The 22610-nt window shown below is 45.7% G+C and overlaps 1 protein-coding gene and 1 long non-coding RNA gene across 2 annotated transcripts in view; one reads left to right on the forward strand and one right to left on the reverse strand.

The window, feature by feature from the left end:
• Nucleotides 1–5445, forward strand: part of LOC126528197 (uncharacterized) — a 113963-nt gene extending 108518 nt beyond the window's left edge. The window contains exon 4 of the transcript XR_011890012.1: nucleotides 4569–5445. The gene's annotated coding sequence lies outside the window, so the exon portion shown is untranslated. The remainder of the gene's footprint in view (nucleotides 1–4568) is intronic.
• Nucleotides 5446–5753: 308 nt separating this feature from the next.
• LOC126528201 (uncharacterized) lies at nucleotides 5754–7968 on the reverse strand. The gene is made up of 3 exons (XR_007598915.3): nucleotides 7620–7968; nucleotides 6633–6804; nucleotides 5754–5968 (listed from the first exon to the last, which is right to left on the reverse strand). It is a non-coding gene; the product is annotated as an uncharacterized lncRNA (long non-coding RNA).
• Between the last annotated feature and the right edge of the window lie 14642 nt (nucleotides 7969–22610).

Here is a 22610-nt window from a genome sequence, read left to right on the forward strand (position 1 = left end):
ATTTAACCCTTTTATTTAATCGTCCTGAAACTTTGCCCCCGGACAAATCTCGCAAGGTCCTTCAAGCTTGACCCAGAATTACACACCCCACTTTCACGTCTTTTCCGTAACTACGTCTATCATTGTCATTTTCCAATCTCCTTTTCTTTCATGTCCCCTTACACCGATGCTGGGTAACTATCTAGAACGCAATGGTTCAAGGCAACTTCTCAGTTTTCCATGGTAATAAATAGTTTTGTCCTCATTTCTGCATAAAGGCGGCAGCCTGGCTTTCTCGTGGATGCGGTAAAGTTCACTCGAGTTTCTCTGGTGCCCTGATTATGTAGCTAGTTTCCAACTGCCTCTTCCAATGCTTGATTTTTAATTCGAAGCATTTTTTTTTTCCCCTGAGTCGAGAGTCAGTTTTTTGCCTCTCGTCTTTTTCGCGTGTCGATGGTCGTGATGTTGATGTCGATGTGGCTTCGCCTTTTCAACGAGCAGACAACTATCGCCATCTGGCGTCGAGAATGAAAAGTAGCTGACGCTTCAGTTGGCGGCCGCTCGCGGCTTGATGGGCAAGAACCAGCCAAGCCTGTTGAGTGGGAGCGGTGTCCACGCTCAGTTTCGCTTTGTGGGCATTGTATTCCGGCGTCGCCTGCTATTGGGCGTAAGCTTTGATGTGTCTAAAGTTAAGATGCAGTAGTGGAGCTGTTCGGTCACGAAAAACGTTCGCTCTTTCATTCCTTCTCTTGCTTGAGCGTTCACTTGTTCGTTCTTTCGCTCGTTTGCTCGTTTTCTTTAGACGTCTTAAAGTAACACAATGCAATCGGAAAACTACAACGCGCGTCTCAGGCGCTAGGGACCCACCAGATCGACGCGTACCGGTGTCTCGTGCTGCTAAATTCGCGTAATGCTTCGCATGAACTTTTGTCTGCTAAACATTTTGTCATGGAAAATATTTCTCCGCATTAAAGCTTTCTTTCGTGTGTTTCTTCGATTTTACCGTGAGGTAGCTCATGATCCCCCCCCCCCCTCACTGTACCGTCTTCTAATATTTATCGTTTTTACTACAACCGCAGTTATATGTTCGAGACTGGGCTTGCTGCGTCAGTCTTTCCGTCATTTCCGTCATGACGACGACTGTCGTCTTAATAGTGAAGCCAATGCAGTTTATTGGGCCGTCGTTGCTGTTAGGCCGCCTCCTAGCTGTCAGCTTCATCTTCGTCATTGTGTCACGATGCACAAAGAGCAGAAGCTTTGAAAACAGGGCAGGCCACCTTAATTATAGGTAAAACTGGAACGATTCGGCGGGGACTTCTTCTATCCGCGCGATATTTTCGTCTTTCTCAACATTCCACATATCGTATGTGGCATGCAGAGAATGACTTTGGCCAGTTTCCTTCACATACCACATGCATATTGCACGTGGCATAGGGGGTGGGGGGAGCTCGCCAAGGAGGCGCCGTCGCACAGATTCGTTCGTTCGGTTATTCCTGCGGAATCTTGCACGCCACTCTGAGAGCGGCGGAGTCCATGCATGCATTTCTGGGGTCACAACAGGCAATAATATAGGCTCACGAGGACAACGGGTGCTTCGCAATGAAGTTGTTTTTGAGAATATGGCGGGCGCCTGCCGTAAGAGTTCCTACAGTATTAATGGTTCGCTTCTAACTTCGGTGACTTCGTACAGGCACCCAGGCGTTCACATCACTAATGATTTTTCCTAGAATTTGCATGTGCAATGCAATATCAACCCCAAATGCACGCTTGGCTTCCTTCGGGGCAACTTTTCCAAGCCCCAGTGACATTGAGACTGTTCCTATACAGCACTTTAGACCGATCCAAAATACAATATGCCTCGTCTATCTGAGATCCCCGAACTAAATTCCTAATCACGTCCCTTGAATCACGTCAAAATTGTTCTGCATGCTTCATTCTTTGTAATTATTTGCGCCAATCCAATGTTCCGCAAATGAAAAAAAAAATAAAGAAAGTTGAGATCTTCCTGAACTTTCTGAACGATGCCACCTAGCCCGACTGTACACATTTCACAAAATGTATTACCTGAATGAAACTCTTTTCTCCGTCCCTCATTACGTATCATCGTCCGTTCACCATGATCTCGACGTTGACGCGCCAAATTACCATGCTAAACGTTATTACAAATCCTTTGTGCCAAAGGCCAGGGTCGACTATAATCACCTGCCTACATCCATCGTCTCCCTGGCAGCAACTACATCCTTCAAGTCTGCAACTGAAGAAGTTTTGCAGTGAAGTGTACCATGGTCTTGTGCTTCACTTTTCTTTTGTTGTTCACACTCCCACTCCTCTCTTTGACATGCCTCATGTCCTTGAGAGCACTTGCTTTAATTAATTAATTAATTAATTAATTAATTAATTACCTAAGGCATTTTTGGCCGGAAGGAAAAGCATCGATTGCGCTAGAAAAGTAGTAGACAGCTGTAAGGAAGTAAGGCTAGTAGTCTTATCGGCCGTATAAACTTTGAAACATTCGCTTACTATCCGAATTAACGAGCATGATGTAAGCGCACACAAGCAAACATGAACACATCCCACTCGATGAGCGCGGGCACTCGCTGTCAAAAGCCTGGCTCGAGCAAGCGCTGCAGCAGCAGCGAGCTAAGCGGCCTTTGTGCTTTCTCGCTTCAACGCGAGAGCGGCGAGAACACAGCGCGCACAAGGGTATGAGCCTTCTGCACATTCCTTTCAACACTGCGCGTGGCCTCGCGAACTACGCGGTTCTTCGCAGAGTCAAAGCCGCCCCGGCCCCCACTTCCCTGCCGCGCTGCCTCCCCGCTCGCCTCTTCATCGCGCGTCGAGATTTGGCCGCGATTGTGAGTTATCCTTTGCGTCGGGTCGCGAAATACCCAGTTGCTGCCGGAGCACTACGCTTCAGCTCAACTAAATTTTTTTGATGCAATATCATCAAAATGGCCCATTCAGGGAGAAAGCCGGCGCCTGTAGCAGGGAAACGGCACCTAAATTCTCATTGGCTGCTGCGACAAGTCACGTGCGCGCCTCGACGAGGCAGAGCGGGCGAAAGGGAACAGCTGCCACCGCGCCGGCGCGCCAGGCTTTCCGTGAGGGGAGAGGGCATCTCCGCGACGCCACGTCAGCCTCACTTTCGGAAGCTTGCGTTATCCGCACGTTCCTTGTCCGCGCAAGCTCTCGTCTGCGTTCTAACTCCACCTCGGTAATCGCTGTAAAGAAATTAATGTATATAAAATAGAATAAATCCGAAAGGAAAAACGTTACCGGCTATGAGTTTCGAACCTACGACCCCATGCTCAGAAGCCGAGTGTTTTCAACATTGGGTTAAGCCAGCGCCTCCTTGACTGCAGACCTGCGCACTCATGCGATCATGCTACTTGAACCGAAATTTACATTGCCAAGTCCGGCATGACGAAATCGATGACGTCAAAATCATCGCGGCTTACTCGGGAGCGTACCCATTAGATTCTGTGGCAGTCGGACAATGTAGAAGGATGCTACGGCTCGAAGCGCACCGGTATTGTGCTATCTAGGAGGCGATTGCCAAGCCTCGCGACGCACTCGCCCGTGAAGAGTTAAGTCGAAGGACCGCTCAGTGGCGTTCAATTGGAGATTAATGCTTTCGCTTTCCCAACACATAAGAAGTGCTTAGGTGTCCTCGGGTTTTTATTGACAAGACATGACAAACACAGACACACATTCGACTCCCACACAACGGCTTTGTTCAAAATGATGATTGATCCGCAGTCTGTAGAGAATCATCAGGACTGTTACCGATCGCAAGAGACGGCGTCAAACTCTCGACTCAGATTAAAGTGCTGTGTATCATCGATACAAAATCGAAAATACGCGAACTTTGCGGCGATAGTCGGTCGCCAAATGCACATGTCTGCCTTGGTTGGATTGATAAGGATCGTTGCCACTATTATCTTAACTAACATTCAGACTATGTGTATTTCCGATTCATGCAGACACGTGCAGTACCGATAAACACTGCGCAAAGCAAAGTCCATTGCCGGATGCTAGGTCTGGGCGAAATTGCAGTGCGAATGGTCTAGTGGTTTATCTAAGTGTCGATTCTTGATCAACAACGTGCACGCACTTCGAACTGTTTCATGTCTTATATGGCATGTGGCCACGAACAAAGTTATCGCATCTTTTGCTTGAGTTTCGTGCTTTATTCTGTGAGCGAAATTGCAGTGCGAATGGTCCAGTGGTTTATCTAAGTCTCGATTCTTGATCAACAACGTGCATGCACTTCGAACTGTTTCATGTCTTATATGGCATGCGGCCGCGAACAAAGTTATCGCATCTATTGCTTGAGTTTCGTGCTTTATCCTGTACACATGATTGTGTGAAGTCTTCGAAACCAACGCGAAAACTTTTGCGACCTGCGAAGCGTGGCTATTGTATTCAAGGACAGAGTCACAAAGGTCAGTATTCGATTCGTTATCCAACAATTTTGAGTACTCGCTAAAGCCATATTAAGTAGCACTTGAGAAAGCTGTAGAGTTGTTCGTGGATACCCTACGCAATTGTTTTAGTGAGGTTGTTTGTAGTCATAGTTCTCGTTTCAGGACTATCAAGAAAGCCGGCGAAGTGTGAAAAAAATCATGAGAAGACTTAGAAGGCCGTTGTGATTTGCGAACACGTCAAATGGACAGCTCTTCTGTGAGGAATCCACCCAGTCATAGGCTGTCTAATCGCTAGCCTAAATTTTCTCTCCTCGTCAAGCTCTATGAAGTGGGCCGCACGGAATCCTGTGTCATGCTCTTCTTTCGTCAATTCATTCTGTCAACTGAAAATTTAGTTTTAGTTGATTTCTTGCATCCTGCACGTCATATAAACATCCGGTTGCAGAGCGTATTAAACATTTAAATTTTTCGTGTGATCTTTGTTTAGCCATAAATGTGAACTCCACACTTTGACTTTGAAGAGTGCATCATATACAAAAACACTATATTATGTCAATTGTGCTTGAAAAAAGCCGAACCACTTAAGAAATATTATTGCTCACAAAAAGAGTAAAAATCAGAGGACCTACTACATGGCAAAATACAAGCACCACGAATGAAGCACCACCCTGGAGACTGTTTTCCAAAACTCTTTTATAAAGCACACCTTGAGCATATTATTCAATTTCTTTGCACGGATCCAAATAGTTGGTCCCCTATGATATGGGCAACCTGTTAGTAAAATACCCCAGCGAAAGTGAATTCGCACATTTCTGGAAATTGGCTGCCCCTACGTGAGTTTTTGGTGAATAAACTCTCTTCAGGGCAAGGGCTTCAATGGGGAACGCAAAAAACACCGTGTTAGCCCGTACGCTTTATGATAAGCATTGTCTGTAGATAATGCTGTTGATGAGAAAAAGCCTAACAACGCATTAAACTTGCAAGATTTCAATGAATCGTCTGTTTGTCATGCTGATCATAAGAAAAATAAAAGTGCCAGTGAAACAGCCTTTCACGTGTGCAGTGTGCTGATTTATTGATGGAGTTTAACGTCTCAAAGCAACAAAAAGTCTAAGATAAACGCCGTAGTGTAGATGTGCAGATGACGTTTGAACACCTTTAATTCTTTCGCATGCACCTAAGCTGAGTAGACAAGCGTTTATACGTTATGCCGGCATCAGAATGCTGCCGGTGGGGCTATAGGAATCGAACCCACTACCTCTAACACAAGCAGCTGGACGCCGTGGCCACTGAGCCGCGGTGGTTGGTTCAGTTGGCTCCGGAATGAACAATCCTGAATACTGGAAATCTGGTCAGAACAATTTTAATTCAGAACCAAGATCGCAGAATGAAGACCCGATGTTAGAACAGCGGACATCGTTGGATTGCGCAGGGCAGCCCAGGTGACTAAGTGCGGCTCCAGGTTTCACTTGCTGATATGTGACAACGCAGTTCTTGAGAAGTCAGACAAATGGCAGTGGATGAGTGCGTTAGCAATTTCGGTTCCTTTTCGCAGAAATCGCCTGTAAAGTTTTGAAGGCAAGAAAGAACACAGTAAATAAAATGGTTTCAAGAGTCCTTCAGCATTCTTTTTAAGGAACTAGCGACATCGCATCTCAGTAGGGTACCACGCTACGGTCACTTAGATATAGCTATTTGCATGCTCTTGTCAGAGAAGTGTTGCACTTCTTGCGATACTTATACTTAGATACGATGTTAATCATCATTGTTTGTACTGATCTTCTCTAATGTAGCGATAACAAATCGAAAGCTCTTTCGCTTAGGAAAAAGGTTATTTGAGCTCAATGTTCGCACGTTATAGCTCCTTCAGTATTATCGCCGAAAGATAAAGAATTGCCTAAGCTCAGTGAGATAGCTCAATGGGATGAGGGATCAATCACATGCTAAATATAACTGTACAGCCAAGTCAAACACCCACTTGGCCTCGATACGCCGTGAAACAACATGGGTTATCTGGGATCGCTACCGGATAACAAAAGCTTTTCTCAGAAATGTGAGCCTCAACCTTACACTCGTAACTCCTAAAAAATTACCATCAGTTTGTTTCCCTTGCGCTTTCATTCATTACAATGGCTCACGTATGCTTAGGCACTTCTATTATCCAGTGCCTGATATTCCAAGATCCACATAGCAAACAGTCTAGTGAAAGGTTCGATCTTCGCTCACCGCGGACTGTTGCTGCCCTCGCTTCGGTGCTGGCTCAGCGCCCGTAGTAGTAGGCGTGAGGGTAGTAGGCACCGTAGTAGCCATAGTGGTACGGGTAGCCGTACGAGAGAACGTACTGCGGCGCTGCAGTAGTGTAGGAGACGGCAAAGAGGGCCAGTACGGCGAGGAGGATCTGCAAGAAGAAACAGAAAGTTTGTCTAGTCACTGAAACGCGCTACGCGGCCAACATGAATGTGTGCACAGCATTCATAGGCTTTCTTTCACTTCTTTTCTTTATTTATGTATAGGTACGTAATACAGCCGGCAGTGAGCGTGCCGTGACCACATGAGAGCTCCCTAAGTGGGGCTATAGTCCACTAGGGCTTAGTATTGACCACCAGAGTGGTTTGGACATCTTATGAACACAATAATGAGCTGCCTAATTTGCTGTCGCTGGCACCAAGGTGCAGCTAGCACGGCTATCCGTCAAACCTTCAGCAAGGTGTGCGGCTGCACTAGCAGCATGTGACTGAACCTTCTCTGAAAGTCACAGCGCTTCGCAAAGGGCGAATGTGAACACTAAGGACTGCTCAGAAGGAAGACGGACACAGAGAGTCACCGAGGTCTTTCTCAAGCTTCGCGATTGTATACAAATACGAAACTACCACTTGTCCATATGCTGGGCAAGCTAGAGAGCCCTCGGAACTACCCGAAAATCGCTCTTGCGTATGCTCGCACTGGACTGCGCGGAGGCACTACTGGAAATGCAAGGCTGATAACGTGAGTTTGCTGTGCACAGTTTACCTCCTGCGAAAGTGCTTATGCACCCTTAAGCAAGGACTGCTAGAAATAGTTCCCAGGCTTTTTCACGCACTCGAAACTTTAGGGTCTCCATACCTCAGCTTACAGTTGCCAGAAGAAGGATCAAATCTCCCCTGCACTATAACTAAAGACGGAAACTCGGTGGGAGAACGTAAAGCACAAAGAAGGACCTCCGCATGTACTAACCAGAAGCTTGATCATGGTGACTGGATTGGCGGTGCTCCGACTGCGGCTGCCCAAGATGAGAAGCTCCGTACGAGGATCGGTGCGTGTGCCTGGTCGCCGGTAGGGACGCCGTTATATACGGGTCCCTTCAAGGCGAGCAGTCACTCCTCGTTTACGCTCCACGCGGGCCCGGCCCCCGGGGTTGCGCAAGGGACTCTCGCTCGCGCGCTGTGCACTTACATGCGACACGAAAAAAAGAAAAAAGAAAAATCCGCAAGGACGCAGAAAAGAGGATTCCCTCGCGCACAGCGGACTCGACCAATCAGTCAGTCAGTCACTCACTCACGCGCCGAGTTTCCCCGCTTTCGTATTCCTCGGCGCGCTTACTCTTTTCTTTTCTTCATCACGCGTTTCATGTTACGCCGCCTCGCCTTCTAGCGAAGGCGAGAACGCCTCGCCAGCTAGCACCGCAAGTGGAGAATTATGGAAGTACCGCATTTGCGTACTCAGAGCTGCGACGATCCCAACCTGCCACATCATTATTCGTCACCCCGAGTCCGGTGTCAAACTCCCCAGCGCGGTTTTTCGTCTCGGGAGAGACAGAAAACCCTTTCCTGAAAAAAAAAAAGAGCTGAGTAGTTTGTCTATGTAGGTTCATCTACATACTGCTACATGGGTGAAATGGGAGTGAAAGCTCCGGGTAGAACGTTAGCAGATAGAAGGGTAAAACAGATTAATGGTTATAACATTTTGATTTATCCCCATATGTCCTATCCGAGTTGTCTGGAAGTTTCGCCACGTGTTGAGCCTCCTGTACAGTCCGTGACCCTTTTCAAGGTATCCCTCTGAATTTTCAGAGCCAGAGAGGAGTGTTGATTAAAGGTTACGACATCACAGAAGCTTTATATGCGACGAAAGCTCAAACGTATACCCCGTGGTCCACGTGAAAACGCGTGAGGCCTCCATTTTATATCATGCCGCTGTCATTCTTCCCAGCCCACTAGAAACGCAATCCAACTGGTCAGCGATTAACCGGTTCATTTTATCACGTTAGTATGATCACTCTAGCACAAAAATTCGAGGATAGAAACGTGTGGTTTTCTTGGTGTCCCTCGAACTAAATCCTAAAATAAATGCATGCCAACAGAACGTGCTCGAGATAAACAAGTTACGGGCCATTTCTCTCCATGTAGAGGATACTGGAGCAGGGCGAGTAGCTAGGCGTCCGGTACCACCACCTCATTTACATGCAGCCACCAGTGCGATGACGCAGGATATGCTTTCAGAAAGCGTTCATACACTTTTACGAGGAGCTTGTTTTTGACATATGAGGCACAGCTACTATTTGTTTTTGTTTCTATAATTTTTCCCCAAGCGCATCGTGTTGTGCGACTCCTTATCCTCAGCTTGGAGCCGACGGCTCACAAGTATCGCGAAGGGCGCACCCGAAAGCAAGCAAGTACCACCTTGGCGCTGTTACAACTGCTCACCAATCCTTGTTGATTCCTGCTAGGCTGTTCTCGATCCCGTCAAAGAACTCAGATTCCGAATAAGTCCAGATTCAACCCTTTCGGGACAGTTGTTCATCTCGCACTGGGCTTGGTGGCACGGCCATGGGTGGAACTGTCCTCCGAAATGTAAGCTCAAAACGCACGTACAGCTTGGTTCATTTTTCGAGGGCACACCTAACAAACAATTAAGGTAAGATAACTGAAAACTTTCTTCAACCTTGAAGGGCTAAAGCGGCGGATTAGATGTACAAGACAAACATCCGTGCACTAAGACATAGTTTACAGACGCAAGTGTAGTTTCCAGACCATCAGGGTATTTCTTATTTGTAATCAGTGGCACATTGCTACTACGTAGATTAAAGTGGACCATACGGAAGATTGAACAAAATAAGAACTGCAGCTGCGATAACTTAGGATTGAGCTTTCTTTAAGCAGTGCTGATCAGAAATACCCCGGTGGAGAATGAATTCCTTGCCATGGAAAAGTTGCACGGAGGGAAGAAGACGGAATGAGGTTTTTCGCACTTGCAGAGCTTAACAGTGAAGCTGATGTCTGAAAGTCGACGGCTTCCACCACAATATTCTGAAGTAGCGCTGTGTAGTGAAAGCAGTATACTAAAATGCCGATCAATGCTTGACGAGCTCGTAAACACGAACAAAGAGTCGGAATATCTTATGTGAAGCATTAGTGCGTTGGATTCTTGAATTTCTTCGCATGCTATGAGCGAGATATTATCAACAAAATCATTATGTAGCATGATTCGAGGTAATTATGATCTGCGCAATGAAACATTAAATCACGACATGAAATTACTACATGTGTTGCCGACGAACAGGCATTCTTAAAGCAGACAGACCTCTTAATTGAATAGCGCATTATATTCAACTGCCCCTTTGATTTGCCTTATTTTTCATGTTTGGCCTAACCCATTACTGTTATAGCATCGCAGCCTAGGTTTCTTAACGTTTAGTTTTATGCCGTCTGGTCTGGGTGCCCATTCGGTGTTGATTTTATACAGTCCAGCTCTTATGCCTGATTCACTAAACTCTTCGTCTATATCTTCGTTGGTTCTTTCGGTGTAATTTGGATGTGGAACCGGCTTCGCTTGCGAAATGTACTTTTCCGAGACTTCCTTTAGTAGGTCTTGTTTCGTTTCTTTATAGGCATGGATTATTTTACTAATATTTTGCATGTATGCTGTTTTGGTTTCTTGCGAGTTGAGCAGATATTTGAGTCAATTCCATGTTTTTGCTAATCCTAACTGATTGTCCATGCCATTACATGTTTCTTCCCATTTCTGTCTACATAACTGCTGTGTATGTTCTTCTATCTCTCCATTTATCTGTGCAATTTTCTTTCTGAGTGTTTCGTTATGACTCTGCTTTTTCCATTTCCTTTGTAGCCCCTCTTTCACTTCCTACATACGGAGGAGCCTGCTGTCTGTGCCTTTCAGCTGTGCTTCAGGCGGAACTATCTGTGTTGCCTTGGTTACGCCTTTCTTTAGCTGCTCGGTCCAATCTTCAATACTTCTTTCCTCTCAGCCTTCTTTCCCCCAAAAGTAACAAAACAGATTAGGTTAATGAATGCTGAAAAGCGGGCCAACTTCCAAAACAATGGAAGATAGCGCTTGTCCTATTAATACCTAAGCCAGGCAAACGCCTTCCATTGGGCAATCTAAGCCCTATATCCCTCACATCTTGTGTAGGAAAGATAATGAAGCATACAATCTTAACGGGAATAATTACACGGAAGACAGATGACCTCCCTACCACAACGCTGGGATTTAGAAGGAACCTCTCTACACAAGGCGCAACGCTCCAGCTTAAGCACCAAATCATAGATGTCCCAAGTAGGTCAACCAGAGCCATTCTCGATCTTGATTTATAAAAGGCATTTCACAACGTGACGCACACAACAATACTCAACAGACTGAATGAACTAGACTTAGGAGAAAGAACATACAAATATGTTCGAGACTTCCCAACTGGCAGAATAGCAAAAATCAATATAGGAGATTTGGAATCGGAAAAAAATAGATATAGGCAGTGCAGTCATGTTACAAGGATCGGGGATATCGCCAATGCTATTTAACTTAACACCTTTCAGATTGCCAACCAAATTAAAGGAAATAGAAGGCCTAAATTATATCTTATAGGCCGATGACATCTTCATATGGCTGATTAGTGGCAGTGACGGGCAAATAGAACAAACGCTTCAGAACGCGGTAGAGACAGTAGAACTATACTAGCTTAAAAGGGACCGGGTTTGCCTGCTCGACAAAAGAGTCAGAATTATTGCTGCAAAGGTCAATACGGAGGCGATGCAAACCAAATAATGGTACAGAGGGGAATGAGCCAGAATAAGCAGAAATACAACTAAGAACTGCGAATGGAACACTCACACCTAAAGTGGATAAAATCAGAATCCTAGGGCTAATAATAGCGGACAAATGCAACAACGGGGAAACAATCAGGAAGTTAGAAAGAACGGTCTCTCAAATAACAAGATTAATCAAAAGCATAGCTAACAAACACAACGGAATGAGAGAAAAAGACACAATGAGTCCGGTACAGACATTTGTCCTAAGCAGAATAGTATACGTGGCACCATACCTCAGATGGTACGCCGCTGAAAAGAAACTAGAATTCCGAAAAAGGAAAGTATGCAAGCAGGCATTAGGACTTATAATAAGCACTGGTACAGGAAGGCTACTAGCATAGGACTACATAACACATCCGATGAACTCATAGAAGCTCAAAGCATAGCACAGTATGAAATACTCTCTAAGACAAATAAAGGAATAAGTATATTAGAAAGATTGGGTATTAACTACCACACACAACACGGAGAAAAGAAGGAAATGCCAAGAGAGATCAGACATATGATAATGCCCCTCCCCCCCCCCCCCCCCGGCCGAAGAACATGTACCCCACACAACATGAAGGACGAAGACAAAGCAGGACAGAGGAGATACGGAAAATATTTGGAATAAATAACGCAGCAGTTTGTAGATGCAGCTAGACTGAAACGCAGGAAAGGATTCACTGCAGTCGTAGTCGATCACAAAAAAGAATTTGTAAAAAGCGTCACAATAAAGACAGAATATACAGAGGCTTCAGAGAAATGGCGATAGCACTAGCAATAACACAAACTGACGCATACGTAGTATTCAGCGACTCACAGGCAGCACTTCGCAACTATGCAAATAGCCGGATTTCCCCAGTAGCACTGCACATATTATCGAAAGGAGCCCTCCCTCCCCTCTAAAAAAAACGAAAGAATCAGGACCCATTCCACCCTGTGAAGATAGCTGGACAGTGAAGCTGTGGAGGTACTACCACCTACGATGTGGGCACGAGTCAAACAGCGAACTTTGGCGAACGTTCTTCGTATTACTGTGATACACTGATTCCTACGATATACGGTGCTATGAGCCATTGCATATTTTGCTTGCTTGCGGGGTTATGAGCCATTGCTTCCGCGGGCATGAGCCATTGATGATCACAGCTTTCTACATGCTGTGCTCTAGGTTGTATGAATGTTTATTGCATTTGCTTGCTTAGGGAGGTATCAGCCATTGCTGATAATGATAGTTCTTGCTCGTACTTTTCTGTACGTGGACACGATTATGCAATTGGTGGGTAGCGGTAAACAGCTTCGCTGCAAATAAAACAAAAAAGTTCAATTACTATTGACACCTGCCCATACTCCGACCTCACCAGGGGACGGCGGAAACAACGAGGCGGCACACAACGGAGCTTGAGGGCTAACCGACCAAGTTGCGACAAGCATCGGTGCCGTCAACTCGGGGGCCGCCGAAAAAGGTGGGGACAGCGATTCGCAGCGGGGAGACAGATTGACCAAACACAACGATATAACAATACATTACAAAATGCAGAGGTGTATTTTTCACCAACTCATCAAAAACTAAATAATTCGCAGTCTGTCCAGTGGCAGCAGTGACAAACAAGGACATACTGTAATCGGAATATAATTTATCCAGATATATACAAGATAAACATATGTAAGTTATGTGCTGAAAAGCAATCCTTGAGCACATGCTCTGGGAATGCAGCGGGCTGATGAGTAGCAACGGGGAGACAGCCTCTAGCGAAAGCATTCACGCGCGCTGGTGTGCTGTGCTGCTCAGCTCAGCCCCAGATTATCAACTGTAGGCAGTCCAGCGGGCCGACGACGCCGCCAGAGTCCAAGGGTTCGTGGCAGACGCCGAGGCAGGGTGTAGCCCACATTATTAACTTGCCGGACAAAAATAATGTTTTCACCACCACCAGGCACCAACCCGTTACTGGGCGTCTGAGTATGCTCCGTTATAACAGAAAGAGGTGCGCGAAACCTAAATATGTGTAGATATATATGACGTGCACCTCTCGTCACCGCTCTTTTCTAGAAGAGTGTCACGTATCGGCTATCCCTCGTCACACCGCTGCATCGATGTCGCACACTTGACATTCACTTGAATTTGTGTAGGCATCCGCCCGATTTGAGCTATCTTGGGTACGGTGCACTGTATAAATAACAAAACGGTTGAGATAGATAAAACTTAGTTGTGTCCTTGATGGGGTCCAGGGATCGCGGAGGGAAAGAAATACTAGGAGAAGAAAATACGACAGAACAGGAAGGACACCGGCATTTGGCACCCTTCCTGTTATTATTAAATAATAATAATATAGGAAATAATAATTCGTATATTAAATCTAATAATATTCATTGAGTTAATGTGTTCACTGGTAAGTGTGAGGTCTTAGTGCTGGCGCTGGCACACATTAAAAACAATAAACAAAAACAACACAAGAGTGTAAGTAAAAAAAAACAATGTAAACAGAAAGTGAGAACAAAGCCTAATACTAGAAAAGAAACTTAATAAGAAAAGTTTAAAAAATTGGCCCACGATTACGGTACTCACTAATGAGAAATTTGAGCGCAGCTTACGCGTGTTTTCATGTGGCGATATATCGGCTGGCGCGGACGATCTCTCTCGTGCGGCAGATTAGAAACGGAGCGAAGTGCGGCGAGACTGCCTCGCCGCAAAAACGGGCTATTCAGAACTGCGCTCTATAATTACTTAGTTTTACGTGCTAAAGCAACAATCTGATTATGAGGCAAGCCGTAGTAGGGGACTCCTGAATAATTTAGACCACCAGGAGCTATTTAACGTGCACCTCAATGTAAGTGCACGGTTGTTTTCTCGCATTTCGCCCTAATCAAAATGCTGCCGCCACGGCCGACAGACCAGAGCTAATCGGCCCTGTGCAATAAATCTCCTGCCCAGCTCCATTTATTTCTCTGTAAAAGAACCAGTGTGCTTTTTAATAATCCTGAAGCCTACGCTAGACTCATTGCCCTTGTGTTGCATTCGGGCGCACGCAATACCGCATAGCATGCAGTGCAACAGCACAAGACTGGAACGGTTCTTGCAATATACTGAGAACTCCGGAAGACCTGACCAATTCACGAAGCCAGCCGGAGCACCCGGCACTACGCCCGACAGGTAAATGTTGTTGTTGCTGCTTGTGTATTTATTTATTCTGTGATAAAGATCCACAAACATGAATATAAAAGGCAATTTCAGGCAAGCAAATGATTCGTTTCTCTTTCAACCTTCTCCAAGGGTCAGATGTTCGTGAAATATTAACCTATAAGCTGTGGACACCACTAGAGTGATGTAGACGGTGCAATGTGCTAATCTATCGCTTAACACAGGTGCAGCTAGTACAAGCGCACGCCTTTGAGCTACTGTTTGCAAGTTTGGTGCTTTTTGTTGTCTAATTGGCGTCATGTTTGGGTGCGAAAAAAAAAACGAGCCTCATCCTAAATTGAAATATATATATATATATATATATACGTATATATATATATATAAACATGATGAAGCGGAATTTCGCTTATGGTAGTCGCAATGATTAAACACCTTTCTTTTTGTTCTTCATTAAGACGTTGAAGAAGCCTAGAGAATGACTGGGCCCTTCCTGTGTTTCATCGCTATTTTCCCATGTACGGACAAGGGAAGGGATTCAGAAGATGGGACCGCATGACAGGCGGTCACCTCAAATGTGTCAGAGATATTTTGATCACAAAAACTGAACTTATTTTGCTATAACGGCACGTTGTCGTGACTTCTAACCCGTGCGGCACAGACACGTTTGTTGATGCAATTTGACGGGAAGAAAGTCCGATTTTCTAGTACAACCAGATGCGTAGAACCATATAGGGCCCGCAGCAGCGAGCGAATTGACCGTCGTGCTGCCTCTCTCGCTTCAACGCGAACTACGTGGCGAGAACACGGCATGCACGGAGCTAGCAGCACTCGGGGCACTCTGTCCCCATGGCATATTGCTTCCAAGATAAAGACCCTGCAGCCACGCAATACGCCGCAGCCGCTGTAGTACGGTTGATCATGGTTAATGACGGTTCACATCGAGAGAAGGCAACGTAATTGACCACGTCTACGAGCGAAGTCTACCAAACGTGACACTGTTCAATTACGTCATGTACTCATCTGTGCTCATCTTCGACGAAACAGCGACAATATTCAAACGCCGCATCATCCAATTCGAATATAACAACCGCAACAAGAAGAGCCAATGAAGAGACACTCTACATAATAAATGCTGTATATAATTGCTTCATTTACACAATATCTCTCGTCATTTTAACCCACGTCCATATCCTCCCGGATTTATCTATAACATGAATGGACATTACTACTACTCGCCTCTTCGTCCTCTCAGTTAACATTCAAGTGTTTCAACCACGCTTTTCTGTTTTATTTCTGTTTATAATTGCGATGTTTGCAATTATGTAAAACACAGCAGAATTTGACGACGAAACAGCGGATGATTAGTACGAAATGCTTACGCATCATTTACATAACTCCCACAGGAAATTCTGCGTTTAATTTTTTTCGCGCGTGCGTGTGTGTGTGTGTGTGTGTGTGCGCGCGCGCGCGTGCAGAAACTCTCAATGGAAGAGCTTGCAAGATAAATTGGTCGTGTGTATAGCATGTGGTACTGAAATCTTCGCGGAGGCATGGTAATGCAACAAAGCGCCTGTCCTCATTGATGAATAGAACGAAACGAAGATCAATAAATACATGTTATGAAGACAGCCAAAATTACAAGGCCAAGTGGTCTTTCGTACTCGTTTTGTCCTATTCATTAAGACGTAGCAACTGGCCGCAACAACTTCGCGTTTTTAGTCCTTCACTTTGTATATGAGTGAGTCAGAAGTCTGGAAATCTGGTTATAATGGTGTTTTATTTCATAAACAAGTTACCAGATGGAAGAAAGCCCGACGTTAGGACAGGATACATCACTGAGTTCTAGGGGAATGCAGAACCACAGCTCAGTGAGCAAGTGCGGCTCGAAGTTCAACATGCCGGGATGACGAGGCAGTACTTCACAGGTGCCATTGGCAGTGGACACTGGAATGCGTTAGCGAGGTGAGGTTGCTTTCGAAGAAAGGGTTACCTGAAAAATGGCAGCAATCATGAGGAACAGCACACGACTCCGGATAGTTTCAGGAATTACTTTTCTTCACACAAAAATATCTCTACAGTTAGGAGTAGTTTCCCTTCATATTTACTCACAATAAAGGGGAACGCGTGCAAGTCTTACACTCACGGTTTTGCATAATATAACGCCGAACCATGACATTGCGTTTGGATGTACGTACACATTACCGTCTCGGACGCTCAGCATGCAACGACTAACGATGCTGCAGTTATGACTGTCTACATCATTGTGCTGGAAGTTTCTGGTTTATCTGGAGCATGTACAACTTCAAGAATTACACTTAATGTGTGGGAGCAAGTTCATCGATTAGGCTGTGATGCCAGCTGCGAGCGCTTTTCAGATAATGCTTATTTCCACAGAATGCTTATCCCTTGGTCAAAGATACCTCTTTCTTGGAGACCAACTAAGGTCCCTTAGAGACAGTTCAGTGAGAACATCTTGCTCCTCTAACAGCAAATGATAAGACTACCTACAACAACAATCATTGTAATTATGGTAAATGCTATGAGCCCACATCTGGCACAACGGTTCTGTGCGATGCTCACCGTGAACTGTCGTTGTGGATCGAGCTTAGCGCCCGTAGTAGTAGTGCGGGTAGTAGGCGCCATAGTAACCCGCGTACGGATAGCCGTAGTACAGGCTGTCTGCGACGTAGTACTGTGGCGCTGCCACAGTGTAGGAGACAGCGAACAAGGCCAGAATGGCGAGGAGGACCTGTGAAAAGAACCAAAGCATCTTGTCAAAAAATGAAATAGCAAATTCCTGCAACCTCAGAAAGCTATGTGAAGGGTGCGTCGTCTTTTGAGAAATAAAATTTGGTCCTCTAGCTCGCAAGTGTCATCGGAGGCCTTAATTGTAGCCATATTTTATCACATATCCAAGCTGGGGCTCTGATACAAATCGCAAATGTAGGTTTAAGTGGCAGGACTTCAGCCAAGTCGGATGACCCATTTATGACGAAATCTCAACCTGGCAGTTATATTCCGCAAGGTATATATCGGTGTACCTCCAACACAGCAATGGGTCAACTCTGAAATATCATGCCATAAGATACTGCAAGAAGCTTGACTTGCTTACAGTGTTTAGGGCATCGACAACACTCACACATACTTTGATAAGACGTTGTAAAGGGCCTACAGACAGGAGGTTTTAAGGAAATAGCTGAACTGATCTCTCACAGCCATTATTGGTGAGAGCGAAATTACACTAGGCCAACCCTCTTCATTTCTGAGTAAACATTGTAATCACCTTGTATTTAATATTTTCTGTGGCTTCCATTTACAGCAGGAAGGAAAAAAAAGAGTTTTGTTGCGATCCCTGTCTTGCTTAGCTTATGAATGGGAAGTGAAGATTGCCGGATGTTCGCGGCAGTTGACTGCATCCACTACCAGTTTCAGGGGTTCAATACGAGAAAGTTCGCAAGCGCACTGACACTCGCCAACATCGTCACTTCTCGACTAAGAAGGCTTAATTCTTCGGCTTACTGACTCGTACCATAGGTAGATGTGGCACAATGTAACGAACAGAAACAAAGCATTGTCACTGACAGGAAGATACAGACGAGCGAGACCACAAACTAATGCCGATACCCACCAGAACCTTGATCATGGTAGCTGGGTGCGTGATGCTCCGAAGGCTGCTGCTCGAGAGAAGAGGCTGCGTGATGCGGTCGGTGTCGGTGCCTCGTTGCCGGAACTGCCACCGTTATATACGGTTTCGCTCAAGGCGGCACGTACCCTTCCGCCCGCCACGATGGCCCGGCTCCGTAGTTGCGCAAGGAAATCGTTCGTGCATTTGTGCTCGCAAGCGGCACGGAAAAAAAAAGATGAAGAAATGCTGAAACGCAGAGTAGATTTCCTTGCAGCTGTCAACAGGCCGCATGTCCCTCACTCACTCAATCCTCAGTTTCTCCTTTCGGTGTTTCTTTTTTCTTTTTTTTTTCTTTTTCGCAGCCTCTTTTCTGTGAGGCGCGAATATCCCATAGAACTACAGGCGATGAATTATGCAAATACCGTATGTACATTGTAGCGACACTTCCAACTTGCCTCATTTAGTTTGTAAGCGTCACGTGCAAGATTGCGATGTACTCTTGTGACTGCAGTACGTCACATTGTGCTACCCTATAATAATAATAATACCTGACCTAACCGTATATATGATGGAGGCAGTTTTCTTCAGCGGCGTAAGCAACGATGACGTAGGAGAAAAATATAAATTTTTGACCAGTGAGATGTTCGCGGCGACGCTTCAAGCTCTGGTTTGCTACTCTGCCTAACGACATACGAAGAACCGCTTTTTTTTTTAGGATGTTGTGCTAGTAGACAAAAAATAGCTGGAGGAAATCACTATAGAAAGCGTTAAAGAGAACCGTTGACCTGCACGTAAAAATGGAAATTTGTTCGAAACCTTTGCCACCGGTTGTGCTCATAATGTGGCCAATGTTCTTTGTAAAATCAACCACCAAAATTTAGCTGCATAGTATTGTAATTACCTGTAACAAATGGTAATCATGACTCCTCATGGGCAAAGGTATTGGAATGCATTAAAGAACTTTGTTTTTGCCTGAATCGAAATTTATCTCCTTGACGCCACGGCAAAGTTCATAGATTCTTTCCTCGGAAATTGTTTGTTTGGAGGACAGCCTCCATGGAAGTGACATTATGATGATGATGATTATTATTATTATTATTATTATTATTATTTGATTTTAAAAATATATACGCACTTGACAGGAAAGGGAAAGCGAGAAGAAACCCGAAGAGGCGCAACACCTGCTTACTCTTCAAAGAGGAAGACACAGAACCATAGAAATGGAAGATGGGAAGAAGGGGAGGAGAGAGGAAAGAATACACACACACACAGTGCCGGTCACGCACAGAGGCCCGCCCAGTCACTGCAGGTCACGCTACTAAAAAAAGTTGACAAAAAAAATGTGCCTGAGGTCTTGTCACAGCAACTGGGATACAAACATTCTTCGAATGTCGTAAACCGCAGGTCAATGTGAACATCCTCCTTTACTAGCGATGCGCGTCACACATTGAAAGCGGGACGCTCCAATATCAGGTGCTGAATTGTCTCGCACCAACCGCAAGACGTACCCGACGGGCTGGCCACACGTCCTTCTCCGCATAAATGTTCGGACACGTTTACGCAGCCAATCTTAGCTTGATTCGTTGTGCTCTAGCGGGACGAGGCAAGCCTCGACCGTGATCACGGAGCGGGAACGTTCCAGTTTGCGACGCCCTAGTGTGTATGCTCCTTAAGTAGGTGGCGGCGAATCAGCAGACGGGAATACATAAGCTTTCACAATATTTTATGGCAGACACAATCGTTATTAGCGCAAGTTGAAGCCAGCCGCTCAGCCTTTTCATTTCCGGCATTCCATACGTGTGAAAACACCTATTGGACAACGAGAAATACCCCACGTGATGCAATTTTGTTAGCAAAGACAGCGATACTGCGCACAACTGGACAATCAATCTGAATGCGTTGTAATCTGCTAAGGGCAGCGCAAGAGTCCGTAAAGATGGCAATCGTCGATGCGATTAACTCCTTTTTCCGTGCAACATTAGTCAATGCTAGCTCCGCAGTTGTTGACGAAGCCGGATGGGGTTTATGACTTATACGTCGTACTTTCGTCGAAGCGCAAAAAAAAAAGAAACATCAGAGGCGCCTTTAACGTCGCTGTGTACAGATGCATCTGTGAATACTTCAAGATAGTCTGGAAACCTTCCGAACATATAAGACTGTACACATCTTATACAAGCATTAAAGCATTGTAGAAAAATAACAGGGTCGGTAATATACATATTAAAATAAGACAAACGATACAGTTCTTTCGATAAACAATGCAATAAAATGTCGCCACTCCAGTACAAATACTAAACAATACTAAAAAAATACCAGAGAGAGAGAGAGCAAATGATAAATGAAAGGTAGGGAGGTTAACCAGGACTGAGCCCGGTTGGCTACCCTACGCTGGGGAAAGGGAAACGGGGACGGAAAGATTAAAGAAAGAAGAGAAAGTCCACCGGGGATATCGTTCAGTCACTCAGTCCGGATCACAGACGCTGACTCAACCCTGTATCTTTCAAATATCGCAGCAGCGCTTTTGTGGCCTTTTGTAGCTGCGATATGCGAGGCCATGGTCCCAAGATCTTGTTCAAGGTGAACGGTTTTCTATCTAACTGGTTGAGAGCTGTGCAGAGTTCTTGTCTTTCATTTTCAAATGATGGGCAGTAGCACAGTAGATGGTCTATAGTTTCTTCGACACCGCAGGCATTGCACTCGGCGCTATCAGCCATTCCAATTAAAAACGTATATGCATTCGTGAATGCGACGCCCAAGCGTAAGCGGCACAGCATTGTTTCCTCATTACGCGGAAGCCCTGGTAACAGCCGCAGTTGCATAGATGGATCGAGGGAATGCAATCGATGTTGAGTGAAATCAGGTGTGTGCCACTTCTCCAATGTCATACGGTGCGCTAGCTTGCCTAAGTGTTGGGCTGCGTCAGTCCGCGATAAAGGTATAGAAACAAGGGTTGCTCCTTCATGTGCTTTCTTAGCAGCTTCGTCAGCGACGTCGTTGCCGGAGATACCGCAATGGCCAGGCAGCCACTGAAACACGACGTCGTGTCCTTTCGCTATGATACCATGGTGCATTTCTCGTATCTCCGACACTAGTTGTTCACAGGACCCGCGACGAAGAGATGACAGAAGACATTGTAAGGCCGCCTTTGAATCACAGAATATTGCCCACCGATTAGCCGGTTGGTTGTTAATATAATCTACGGCACCTCGGAGGGCAACAAGCTCCGAACCGGTCGATGTTGTCAAGTGAGAAATCTTGTATCGGATGCTTAGTGATCGTGATGGTATAACCACTGCCCCGGTGGAGCTGGTCTGGGTGGAAGAGCCATCCGTATATATGTGGACGCGGTCAAAGTAGAAAGTGTGCAAACAATCCAGAGCTGCTTGCTTCAAGGCCAAGGTAGGCAGGTTGGTCTTCTTTCTTATCCCTGGAACCGTAAGACGCACTTGAGGTTGTTTTAAACACCACAAAGCTGAGGTTGAACGTGCTGATGGTGTGAAGCCCGATGGTAGGGAGGCACGATGCTTGCTGACCTCGCTGGAGAAGGATGCCTGTGGTCGTCGTTCTGGCAGACAGGCAAGAAAGCTTGATTGAATCCGTGAAATATGACGAACATGGGCCCTAAGCGAGTCGGTGCTGATGTAAGTCGTGATTGGATGGTCTTGAGCCATTATAATGGTTCCTGCTGTTGAGGTGCTCCGCGGAAGGCCTAGGCAAACACGTAGTGCCTGTGCTTGCACGCTCTGAAGTTCTCGAAGGTTTGACTTGCATGTTTTAGCAAGCACGGGAGAACTATAGCGTAGAAATCCGATAAAGAGTGCTCGATATAACTGTAGCATGGAGCCCACTGACGATCCCCATGTTTTGCCGGCGATGAACTTGAAGATGTGAACAATAGATGTGAGCCTCTTCTTCAAGTGGGCAACCTGAGGGCTCCAAGAGAGGTCCCGGTCAACAATGACACCCAAAAACCGATGATTTTTTTGTAGCAGATAGGCTGGCCATTGATGTACACTGGATAACCAGACATCGCTTTTCGCGTAAAAGCGACTAACGCACATTTTTCTGTTGAGATGGTAAGCCCTTGTGTCCGAAGATAGTCAGATGCCTGTGTTGCTGCTTGCTGTAGCCTTGCGCGAACCTGCAGGCGAGTGACCGCTGATGTCCAGATGCAGATGTCGTCGGCGTATATTGAAACACTCACTGTTTCCGGTAGGGATTCAGCCAGCCCAAGAAGTGCGAGGTTGAAAAGAACAGGGCTTAGAACACCGCCTTGGGGAACGCCTCGGCATGTGTAGTGGTCGGTAGTCGGACCATCTTCCGTACGCACGAACAAGGACCTTTGTGTCAAGTAGTTTCTGATCCATCGATATACTCGC

This window comes from Dermacentor andersoni, chromosome 9 (genome assembly GCF_023375885.2).
Source record: "Dermacentor andersoni chromosome 9, qqDerAnde1_hic_scaffold, whole genome shotgun sequence".
NCBI lineage: Eukaryota > Metazoa > Arthropoda > Arachnida > Ixodida > Ixodidae > Dermacentor > Dermacentor andersoni.